Here is a 12,831-nt window from a genome sequence, read left to right as displayed (position 1 = left end):
GTTTGGACAAAAAGAGAATAGAAGCTTTCGAAATGTGGTGCTACAGAAGAATGCTGAAGATTTGATGGGTAGATCACATAACTAATGAGGAGGTGTTGAATAGGATTGGGGAGAAGAGAAGTTTGTGGTACAACTTGACTAGAAGAAGGGATCGGTTGGTAGGACATGTTTTGGGGCATCAAGGGATCATAAATTTAGTATTGGAGGGCAGCGTGGAGGGTAAAAATCGTAGAGGGAGACCAAGAGATGAATACACTAAGCAGATTCAGAAGGATGTAGGTTGCAGTAGGTACTGGGAGATGAAGAAGCTTGCACAGGATAGAGTAGCATGGAGAGCTGCATCAAACCAGTCTCAGGACTGAAGACCACAACAACAACAACAACATTCTTTCAAAAATAAAAGCTCATCTGGTTTTAATGGTGTTTCCAGTAGAGTACTAAAGATTACTTCCCATGTAATAAGCCCAATCTTATCCAAAATACGTTATGCTTCCCTAACACAAAGCATTTTTCCAGAGAGTCTGAAATATGCCGTTGTTAAATCCGTCTTTAAGGAAGGTGGCAAGAGTTATGTCAATAACTATCAACCTGTTTCACTGTTGAGGTCAATCTCGAACATTTTTGAGATGGTGATGTATTCTAGAATACTATCTCACCTTAACAACAATAGTATCCTAAGCAAATCACATTTTGGATTTCAGAAGGGTTGCTCCCCTGAGAATACCATTTACATGTTTACTCACCAGATTTTACAAGGCCTAATTAGTAAAATAGTGCCAGTTGATATTTCCTGTGACTCCTCTAAGGTATTTGACTGTGTGACTCATAGTATTCTTCTAGATAAATTGACGTTTTATGGGATTGATGATATAGCCAACCATTGGATAATGCCATATTGAACCAAAAGGATGCAGAAAGTTACGTTTAGCAATTCAACCAATATTTTCCAGGGACATAATTCTGACAGGGGGAAATCATGTATGGAGTTCCCAAAGGTTCAATTTAGGTCCACTACTGTTCCTTATATATGTAAATGATCTTCCATCCAGTATACAAGAAGCAGAATTGGTTATTTTTACAGATGTCACTAGTATTGTAACCAACTGAAGCATTTGTACAAAAAAGAAGAAATGATAAATAAAACTCTTAAAAGGATTATTGACTGTTTTTTTGTGAATGGCCTCACCCTTAATTTTAAAAAGACACAACATATTCAGTTCTGCACATCTAGAGGTACTACATCATTTACAAGAGTAACACATGGTGTCCAAATAATAAATAGGGCACAAACTTCAAAATTCTTACAGGTCTATATTGATGAAAATTTAAATTAGAAGAAACACATTTTGATACTCCTAAAGCAACAGTTCAGCCACATCTGAGCTTAGAATCTCTGCAGATCATGGGGAGAGAAAAATCAGAAACCTAATTTGGTTATTTCCATTCAGTAATGTCATACAGAATAATGTTCAAGGATAACTCACCTTTAAGCAAGAAAGTGTTCTCCTGTCAAAAACACGATGTAGGAACAACATGTGGTGTTCATCAATGATTGTCTTTTAGAGATCTGTTTAAGGAATTAGGAATTTTGACTACTGCCTTGTATTTATTCCCTCATGAAGTATGTTGCAAATGAGCAGTCCAAATGCAAAAGCCGCTAAAAACATATTTTGTCGATTCTGAGTTAGGCACACTGCCACATAGATTTTTGCATCACCTACGCAAGGGCAAAGGTTTCAGAATGCGAAAGAAGCTATAAATCGTTGAAAATGGCTGTAGAAAATCGTGTTCGGTTGTAAACTCCGCTAACTGCACGTTGTCTTCGGGTGCTAACTCCTCTAAATGTCCAACGTTTGCAAAACCCGTCAAGTTCAACAGACATGGCAGTCGCTGTGCCATGTCTGGATGCAGAGCACGCCAACTGACATCAGATTTACCAGTCTAGACATTCAAAGCTACCTTTCAATTTGTTACAATTAGAAGGAATATTTTCCCTATTCACTGTTAGCCTGGCTGCGCTGTAACAAATGCGTATGCAACAATGAAGTTCTCACTGCTGATGAATCGTCGAAATATACGCCGGTAAGCACAGTTCAACTAATCTTTAGGATGAGATTTTCACTCTGCAGCGGAGTGTGCGCTGATTTGAAACTTCCTGGCAGATTAAAACTGTGTGCCCGACCGAGACTCGAACTCGCGACCTTTGCCTTTTGCGGGCAAGTTCTCTACCATCTGAGCTACCGAAGCACGACTCACGCCCGGTCCTCACAGCTTTACTTCTGCCAGTATCTCGTCTCCTACCTTCCAAACTTTACAGAAGCTCTCCTGCGAACCTTGCAGACCCAGCACTCCTGAAAGAAAGGATACTGCGGGGACATGGCTTAGCCACAGCCTGGGGGATGTTTCCAGAATGAGATTTTCACTCTGCAGCAGAGTGTGTGCTGATACGAAACTTCCTGGCTTTTCTTAGTAAAATATTTCTACTATATATTGGTTGGAAGGGGCAATATTCAACTTTTTAAAATAGTAGTGTACATGTTTCTCTTTGCGGTTTATATGAAATTCTTCAGACTACTTTCTTTTGAAGTTTAAATAATTTCGAAGACTGAGAATTTTGACCCCTCTCCCCAAAAAAATTATAACCAAATATTGAGTGGAACAGAGCTTAATACAAACTTATCAGTGTGCTCATGTTTATAACATTCCGTATTGACCTGATCATAAAACACACTTTACTGAATTTTGTGGTAGTTAAATCAATGTGATCTTGTCAAGTAATGAAGTCAGGTATGGAAATCCACAAGAATTAAGTTTCGTTGCCAATGGAGCATTAATATTGTCTAGTAATGTACTTGGTACCAAGGGTTTCTAATTTGAGCAGTGTGAAACGTTAGTCAAACTGTCTTTTTTACATTAAGAAGGAGCCTGTTATCTTTAAGATATAAGTTCAATTGATCTGTGGTTCCATCTAGAGCAGACTGGAGAGTTTCTTCTGTAGCAGATATGAGAACAGTGTAGTCATTAGCGAACTGAAGGGTTTTGGTGTCTGATAAGCTATGTGGAAGGTCATTTATGTAAAGTAAAAACAAAAAAGGAGTCTAACACTGAGCCTTGGGGAACACCTTGTTTTATGGCTTGTGTGGAAGAATGTACACCGCTGGCTGTTCCTGAGGGCCTGATTTCGTTTAATTCAACATACTGCTGTTGATCTTTTAGACAACTTTAAACCTGTCATGGGCAGTTCCTCTTATTCCACTGAAGTACATCTTTTGCAGCAGTATGCTGTGGTTAACCACGTTGAAGTTCTTTGTGTGTTCTATAAAATTACCTACGACTGGAAGTTTTTTGTCAACGAGCTCCAGAGTATGATCTAGTAATTCATGTATTGCATCAGCAATAGTTTTCTTTCCTTGGAGGCCAAACCAAGCAGGTAACAAGATTTTTGCTTTGTTTAGAAGTGACTTAAGTCTGATGGTCATTATATATACTAAATACTGAGAGCACTGCAATAGGTCGATAGTTGCTAGGATCTTCTATACCTCTCTTCTTATGAACAGGCATGATTTTTGGAATTTTGAGATTATTAGGAAATGTGTAACTCAGAAATGAGGAGATTATTATGTGAGCTGATGATTTACTGATAAGGTTACTGTAATTATGAATGTGAAAGCATGGGATCTGGTGTTGTCCAGCAGATGACTTTTTCTCTATTTTGCTATGAATTATATTTTCTGTCTCTGTTTCTGACATTGGCATTAAGAATAGTGTATCAGGGCATAAATTTCGTTCTAATTCTGGGAGACGTTTATTCTTGAGGTGATCAGTTAGGTTTCCAACTATTCTTCGAAGTAGTGGTTGAATTTACAAGGTGTTTCTTTTTTACTGAGGAATGATTTTCCATTTACTTTTAGATCTATACCACTTGGTTGTTGTTTTCCTCTACAGGGGTTCATATTAATGATTTGCCACATGTATTCGCTTTTATTTGACGATTGTTTGAGGAGATTACCATTTTGTAGCTTTTTGGCTGCACCAACGACATTCCTCAATATCTTTTTATATGAAGTAAAGTAGTACTTAAATTCTTCACTATTGCCTAGTTCAGTTTTGCTAATAGAGAGAATTTCTCTTTTCCTTTGATATAATGTGATGATTCCTGAGGTGATCCAGTTGGAGGGTTTTTATACTTTTTGTTTGTAAGGGGAAGTGACAGTTACGTCAATAGCAGGAAATGTCTAGGAATGCTTCATATTTGCTGTCTATGATTTGAGCACCATACACATTTTGCCAGATTTCTTTCTGCATATCGAGACAGAAGTGTGCATATTGTTTTTATTGAACTTTCTCGTCTGTACAACCATTTTTTTTCGTTGAGTCTTGTTCATTGACAACTTAACCTGTATAATTAACGCTTTGTGGTATGAGAATCTTAAATTTACAGAGGATTTTCTGCAACTGATGTTTCTAGCTACTTGGTCCATGTAAATAATACTATGGTTTGTTACCTTAGGTGGAAATTTGACCGTCAGGTTAAGGTTGTATTTTTTCATAAAATTATTGAAGATTAAATGCTTACAGTCTTTTGAGAGAAAACTTATGTTAAAATCATCATATATTAGAATATTATAAGATTTTCTTTTCCTTCATTTTTCCATTACAAACGCTAGATTATTGTAGCAGGAGCTCATGTTTCCATAGAGTGAGCTGTAGGCTGTTGTAAACATTCAAGTCTGTAAGTTTTATACCTGACAGTTTTATTTCTTTTGCAAAGCTATGGGAAGTGCAGTAATGGTGTGGCAGTAATGTTGTCTTCTACAAATATGCAGCTGCCTGCCCCTCTAAAAATTTTTCTTGAAAAGTGACTCACAAGTCTAAATTGTGGTAACACAGCACTTTCTGTTTCGAAAGACATCATGAAATGTTGATTCATATATAATATCTTTGCAGCAGACACATCACTTACGCTTGTAACTAAAATTTCTAACTTATTTACTTTATTTTTTAGCTCTTGTACATTATGGTTCAAATGGCTCTGAGCACTATGGGACTTAATATCTGTGGCCATCAGTCCCCTAGAACTTAGAACTACTTAAACCTAACTAACCTAAGAACATCACACACATCCATTCCCGAGGCAGGATTCGAACCTGCGATCGTAGCGGTCACGCGGTTCCAGACTGAAGCGCCTAGAACCGCACGGCTACACCGGCTGGCTGTACATTATGAAAATAAACTTTTAGTTCAAGGAATTTTTTGTTAGATTGCATTGCACATTTATGAGATTTATTAGACACAAGCTTGTTAATTATAATTGACTGTTGAGGTTCATTAGAAGAATTACAGTGGTCCTCAACCTCATTTGTAGCTTCTAACGTCTCTCTTTCTTGGAGGAGGGTAAAAAATCCTCCTTCTTAGATGTATTCTGCCTTGGTCTTAAATTAACATTTACAGTTGGAGAGGTCCTAGGTGGTACTTCTGAGGCTGGACTTGCTGTTGTCCTTAGTGTGTCCCCTGATGTTATTGCTTGTGATTCCTTGGTTGTAATTTATATGTTCTTATGCAGAAGCATCTTTAGGGTGAATCGATATGTCTTTGTTGGGACAAATGAAGATGTCCTTGGCAGTACTTCTAAGGTCGGATCTGCTGCTGCTGTTGTTACTGCTTATGATTTCCAGGTCCCAGCTTGGTTGTTATTTAAATGTGCTTCTGGGGAGGCATTTTTGTAGGTGGATTGATGGGTCTTTGGTGGCAAAGGTGGAAATGTCCTTGATGGTCCATCTGAAGTTGTATCTGTTGTTGTCCTCAGTTGGTCCCCTGTTATTACTGCTGATGGTTTCCAGGTCCCATTTCGGTTGTTATTTAGATATTGTTCTATACAGGCGTCTTTATGGATGGATTGATGGAAATAGGTATGTGCTTACGATCATTGATCATGTTTCAAGGTTTCTAGCAATGGCAGCAATTCCAGATCAACAGGCCAGTACTGTGGCACAGGTATTAGTTAACAGTTGGATATTGAAGTCTGGGGTGCCTGATACCTTAGTGAGATTGATCAATGGGAGACATAACTAACTAAGTAACAAACTAGTCACAGATCAGATAATCAACTTTGTTTCAGAACTTATGAAACAGCTAAGCCATGTGTTAAAAATTCTGAAGTTATGAATGAGCCCATTCCAGCCTCAGACTAAAGGTAAGACGGAGCTTATCTGTAAGACTACTTCAAAAATGCTAAGTATTGACATGAATGTTAGACATCACTACTGGAATATGATCTTCCAAGTAAAACTCAAAGATTCATTCGGGAACAAGCATACCTACATTTGAGGTAGTGTATGGGACGAAGATGCTGACGCCCTTTGACGTTTTAAGTCCTAATAAAGAACCGAATTGCAAATTGGTGAAGAAGTTTGTGAGAAGAATACGGGAAGTACAGAGAAATGGACACAAGCTGAACATGAAGGCTCTGGAATGCCAAGAAAAGCCAAACAGGCGTATGGGCAAACCAACACAGTATCATATAGGACAGTGGATATTGGTCACTAATCCCTGGCACAGAAGGGAAAGATGAAGAAGTACTTGAACAAATATCATGGGCCATATCAAGTCTTGGAGATGACCTCACCATTTAATGTAAAGGTATAGTTTCCTACTAAAACTTCTGTTGTTCACATCAGACGAGTAAAACTATTTAAGTATATGGTGGATGTGATATCACAATTAGCTGTGACCAACCCAGCATACAGAGGTGCAGTAGGCAGGAAGAGGGAACGTCTAGAACTGAGACAGTGCATGGCACAAGACATTGCTTATGGGTTGAGGTCACATAACTAGTTATGTTGTTAGATTGTTTGCAATGTTATGTTTGTATTAAGTTTATTCTCAATATTTATGTTATGGATATGTTTTACATAGTGTTATGTTTGGGTGGATTTAGTATTTTCCTGTCGGTGTCTTGTGTATTTCTCTCTTGTTATCATATGGTTATTGTCAGATTTTCATTGCTGTTGTTTCTGTTTCTATTTGTCCTTAGCCACTCGTCTTGGAAGAAGGGAGGGAATGATGTGTGGCTCCTGTCCACATGTGGCGACTTCATGGATAATAGGAGAATGGGTAAGAATAAGGATGTAGAAGCTATTGTTGATTTCATGTGGTAAGGAGGCTCATATAAATATGTCATTAACAGATTCAGAGCAGTGCACTCAAAGGAGTACAGACTGATATGCGGGCATGTGAGATGAGTATGCTTTTAGGAAAAATGAATGAGACGAGTTGTGAAAAGGAAATCTTGCCCACAAGTCTTATTTCCACAAGGTAGGGAGACATAGGCTGGATTCAGTTATCTCGCCAAAAAATGTGTGTGTACATTGCTATGGAAAAAGTAAACGTGAAGGACTGGAGAAATCAGAGTTGCAGGGAAGTGATATTATCATTATGGTGCAGCTTGGGAGATAGTCGGGGAGGATTTCCGCCTTACAGCTACACGCACTGGTATGACTGTCATGACATTGACGTGGAATATGTTGCATAGGCCAGAAGGATCAATAAGGGTACTATCCACTCAGAATTTAACTTACCTTAATGTCACCCTCAGCCCTGAACTTACGCATTCATTACGCAGAATTATCGAAACAAAGCAGGAGAAAAAGTTCAATGGAGCAGATGTTACAGGTCCAAAATTTTCGAGAAAATCTTTAGCACAACATTATATTGACAAGCATTTCAGCTACCAGTTGTGGTGTGTCTGCTATGTTCCTGCATATTTTGTTTCTGTAACGAACATAGACAGGCACAGTCTACAGATCAACTGACATATTAGTTGCCAGTCGAATGGCTAGCTGCCATGGAAGTAGAATCTGTGTATTAATTAATATAAGCATTCGATTAAGGAGTGTATTGCAATATGGTTCTGGGCACCACACTTTGAGGATAAGCTCATGTTAGCAGTGGATAAGGGAGGAACCCATGTGGGACAGCTTAGGGTTGGAGCTGTGTGCTGCCATGAGTACAACATGGATTTTTTTTTTTTTGCTTAAGAGTAATTTTAATTAAAGACTCACCTTGGAATATTTAGGACGAACCTTTGGAAAGAGGGAAGGCATGCTGTGCAGCGAAAAAATTCTGTGTGTTAATTGCGTTTTTTTCCTACATGGGGCCAGGCAGTAGAGACCAGCACAGCCATGTGCTAACAGAGTAAGCCACTGGATGATGTTATTGACATTATGGCAAATCACTTAGAGGAGACAGGAGTTTGTGACATCAGCCAATAGTCGAGTGCAATAACAGCTAACACAACATGACCAAGGGTGCTCTTACATGCCACTGAGAAATTCACAGGTTGCAAATTTTACTGGGCCTAGCAACCCATGCTCAGGGCAGAGCAGGCTAGGAAAAGGTGATAGCACAAATACAATGAAGCGAACTTCTTTGTCCCCCTCCAGTAGGACTATGTCACAAGCTTAGCTATATGAGTATAAATAATCGAGCTTAAGAGCTCAAAGAATTCAGTCTTGTGGCAATTCTTTCTGCGTCTTGAACTGGAGAGAATGAAATACTTTTGAGTTTCAGAGAAAGCACGACCGACCATTGGTGATGGAAATCGGTTGGCAACTTGCGCCTGGTTATTCACCGAGTTCCAGCACAAGGTGCGCCACACCAGTGGGGTAGAGGCTGTGGGACTTGGGAGAAGCTTCCTCGATTTGGGGAGCTGGGGCCAGCCAGCCTTCACCCTCTGAGCGACTTCACCCATTGGACTGCAAGTGGCTATGATCCAAGTAGGGAAGGCGCGCCCTCACAGCCCCATTCTACTCACTCAAGCGCAAGTCAGTTTAAATTCTGGTTGAACACTGTACCACACTATGTGCACATGCATGGTGAATTTGGCAGTTGCAACAGTAAGAATTTCCTCTGCATAAATCTTGAGTGGAATGGCTCCTGCATGATTTGTAGCATGGAAGCCCTTAAAGTATTCAGTAGGGGCAATGCATCAACACATCAATATCACAGGAAATAAATGATCATATACACATGCAAAATAATAACATAATAAATAAAACATATATTATGTGCTATTCAACACAACTAATTAGGCTATCACCAATATACTACACAAGCATCGGAGTAAGTTCAAGTAGAGGTCTTTTCCACCACTAGTCAGCATGTTCTTAAAGGTGCACAGGCAGTAAACAGGTCAAGGCATATTTGAGAAACCATGAACGTTTTGTGGAATGTGTCATTTGGCTTCGCCCCTTCGACATGTTTGCAAAAGGAATATACAACTGAAGATGGCAACCCTAATATGATCCGCAACAAGGTACTTCTAAAAGAATGTGCATGATTGATGCCAGATACGAAATCTCTTAGCAAAGAGTGGAAAGTAAATATTGTTTGCCATTATTGTCGGTTCTTTAATACAGTTGTATTATAAGACTGGTGGTCCTGTGTATGACTTTGAACCAGTACCCTTCTAAGGATTGAATAAAAGTGTGCAAAAGCTCCCACTGTAGCAACTATGACATATCCCTCATTGCTAAGTTACCAGTCTCGATATTTATACTTCAGACTCACGTTCTAATAATGAAGCGTTCAAATAGCTGTACAGCTACCCTGATTTAGTTTGTCTGTGGATTCCACAAATAATCACAGGTTAATGCTGTAGTTCTGTGGATTCTGCCTGCTGATACCCCACCAGTTGTGCTAGTGTTCCATCTGTAATCGTATGAATTCCAATGTGACGCTAAGCTTTCCTGTGTTCATTTCAATGCTGTGAAGTGAACCTATAGGGAGCTGAAGTAAAAATTTCTACAATTCGCTCCATACATTAAAAGAAGCCATTAACGTTTTTTTGAAGTATTTCATTAAACTATACATTTTGCTCAAACCCTAGTTCAGCAGCTTAACATCTGTCTACACGAGCTACAAAAAATGCAGTGGAGTTATCAGATGTGTTTAATAGATGAGCTGATATGTGAGCAAAATTGATGCTGAAGCACAATACATAACTAGTTATATGAATGAATGGTGTCTGTTCCTTCAGTCATGTCTGAAAGAACAGAAACCATGCAGAGCAGCTGTGATACATATTATGTAAACTGAAAGTGGAGGAGGCAGAAAGGAAAGGAAGGAAAGAAAATGGAAGGAACAAATGATATCAGCTGCACAACGATTTTATGCAGATTCAGTGGCGATGAGTGAAAATGTATGTCAGACCAGAACTCGAACCCAGGATCTACAGTATTAGGCAGCTGCCTTGATCACTGCGGCACCCAGATATGGCGTTCATTCCCAATGAGCAGACTATCTCAGCATGCTCCCCAGTTGATGCACACTCCAACTTAGCACCACCTATCGCCAGTGCGCACCCATGTCCTCCATACTCACCGATTTTAAATTCCTGCTGGAGGTCGATAGTAAATATGCATCTGCATTGAGTGTTGTGGATTCTTTGCCCATCAAGGAGAATCAGTTACACGAATGTGTGGTGCCTGATATTTTGGACATGATAGAATGCACAACATTGAGTGTGAATGTACATTTACGTTCTCCCTCCAGCAGGAATCTGAATTTAGCGATCACAGAGTGCATGGATAGGAACTGCAGACAAGTGGCGCTAAGTGCGAGTGTGCATTAGCTGGGGAGAATGCTGAAATAGTCCGTGCATTCGCGATGAACATGGTGTCCAGGTGGTGCAGTGGTTAACGCAACTACGTAGTAAGCATGCGTTCCCAGACTCGAGTCCCAGTCTAGCACACATTGTCACTCATTGCCGCATAACGTCTTGATGCAGCTGATATCATTCATTTCGTCCCTTTCCTTTCCTTTCCCTCCCCTCCACCTGGTGTCTGTTCTTTCGAAATAACATACACCACCGTGTATGCAACACCCTTTTATAACATAAACTTTTTTCTTATAGAAGTAGCCAATACCAGGATTAATCCCGAATCTGGTATAGGTGAACATTCTTGGCTGTTTCACTGAAAGAATTTCATATGTTTTTCAATACAATGTATTACATTTCGGGTTAAAAAGGTATAAAAAGAAATTCATGTGTTACAATCGATATCTACTAACAGTTAAATTTACTCTTCTTTTAAAAATATTTTAAATTACGAAATTTCTGGTATACTTAAAATTCCTGTTATTAATTGCACAATCTAATGCTAATTATTAAATTTATTTCTGCATTCATTTATGAAATAATGTTACAACTTGGTGGTGATTCTTCTTTTGTCAAGAAAGTATGTAAACTCTTTCACTTTGTAAACTCTTTCGCTTTGTAAACTCTTTGCAATATTGTGAGTACCCCAGAATGTGAGGAGTAGTGATGGGCTAAACTGCGATTTTCCGGTATCAGTGATTTCTGTGAATGCTACTTTTTCAGTATCTGTTATTCTTAACTGTGATTTGTCGCAGTTAAGGAACATAGGTCGTGTATCCCTCCGCCACTGCTATTTCTGCGATTTCTGCTACTTCCGCGATTTCTGCTACTTCTGCTACTTCCGTGATTTCTGCTACTTCTGCGATTTCTGCGACTTCTGCTACTTCTGCGACTTCTGCGATTTCTGCTACTTCTGCGATTTCTGCGACTCCTGCGATTTCTGCGACTTACCACCGTATGAAAAAGTTACATCTGTCAACACAGAAAATTGCATCTCAACAAACCTGTCATTGGCAAGTATGTTTTACGTATTTTCTTCCGTTGGCTTTAATTTTGTATTAAAGAAACAACTGTGAAAATATTAATATTAATAGTATAATTTATATGTAAGTAGCCGTACAGTACCATAATAGTTTGTGTTTAGAAAATGAATTCTAACATATTGTTATGTTCACAGGTACCTGAACTACATTTCAGTCACTCAGTAAAGTGATAACTCAAAATATCATTGTCAACAGATCTGAAGAAATTGCCACTGCGTCTTTAGACCGTTTTCATCAGAGGAGAGGTTAGTTTCTAAGCGTTTCGATGGACTTAATTACTTCAGTGAGTCTGTTCTTGCAAATGTGATATTCATTGTAGCAAATATTAGCAATCTACTCTGTCAATTATATTGCTAGTAATTATTGACAGCAAAAATTGTTTAATAATTCTTGTGTTTTTGCAGACACAGTTTTGACTCTGATTACTGGTTGCTGTACGTATCTATCCACATCAAGGCTGTTGAGAGAGACTCGTGAAGATTCAAGACAGCTCTTAGAGGATTTGCAGTTTAAAAGTGAAATAATTGTGAAATAAGTGTGTGAATGAATAAACTGTGTTTTATTGAAGTTGTTGTACGATTTTAAAGGGATAATGAATGTTAAATACAGTGAGTGAATAATAAAAATCTCATTTTCTACATGTTAAGCCGTCCTGTACCCGTAAATTTTCCGCCACTTATTTATTGGTAAACACTTGTTGGAGAGTGACATGCCCCCCCCCCCCCCCTTTCTCCACAATCTTGGTGTGACACTGACCTGTAACATATCCCGAAGTCTACAATATGCATTTTGAGGCTGTTGATCTGAAAGTGGGAAGTACTGATCTTCCAGTTAAATCAGGAATAGCTTAAGTGCATTACTTGAAAGTAACAAAGGAGAAGCTTACTTATGTAGGTGGTAGTAGTGTCGGCAAAAAGTTCTTGTGTGTGAAGTTGCCATTTAGAACACCAGGTGTAAAATTTTTCTCCCGAGTCTTGAACTGTGTCGGAACAAAAGTGAGGCATTCATATGACTGCTTTCATTTCACTACACTTATACAGATGTCTGAGTTCTGCTGTGTTAACATTGCAAAGTCCTGTAGGCATGTGGAGTATTAACCAAAACTGTCATATTGGAAGCAGAATCAAACAC

This window comes from Schistocerca nitens, chromosome 2, assembly GCF_023898315.1.
Source record: "Schistocerca nitens isolate TAMUIC-IGC-003100 chromosome 2, iqSchNite1.1, whole genome shotgun sequence".
NCBI lineage: Eukaryota > Metazoa > Arthropoda > Insecta > Orthoptera > Acrididae > Schistocerca > Schistocerca nitens.
The sequence above is the reverse complement of the archived record's forward strand: the minus strand, read 5'-3'. Positions refer to the sequence as shown.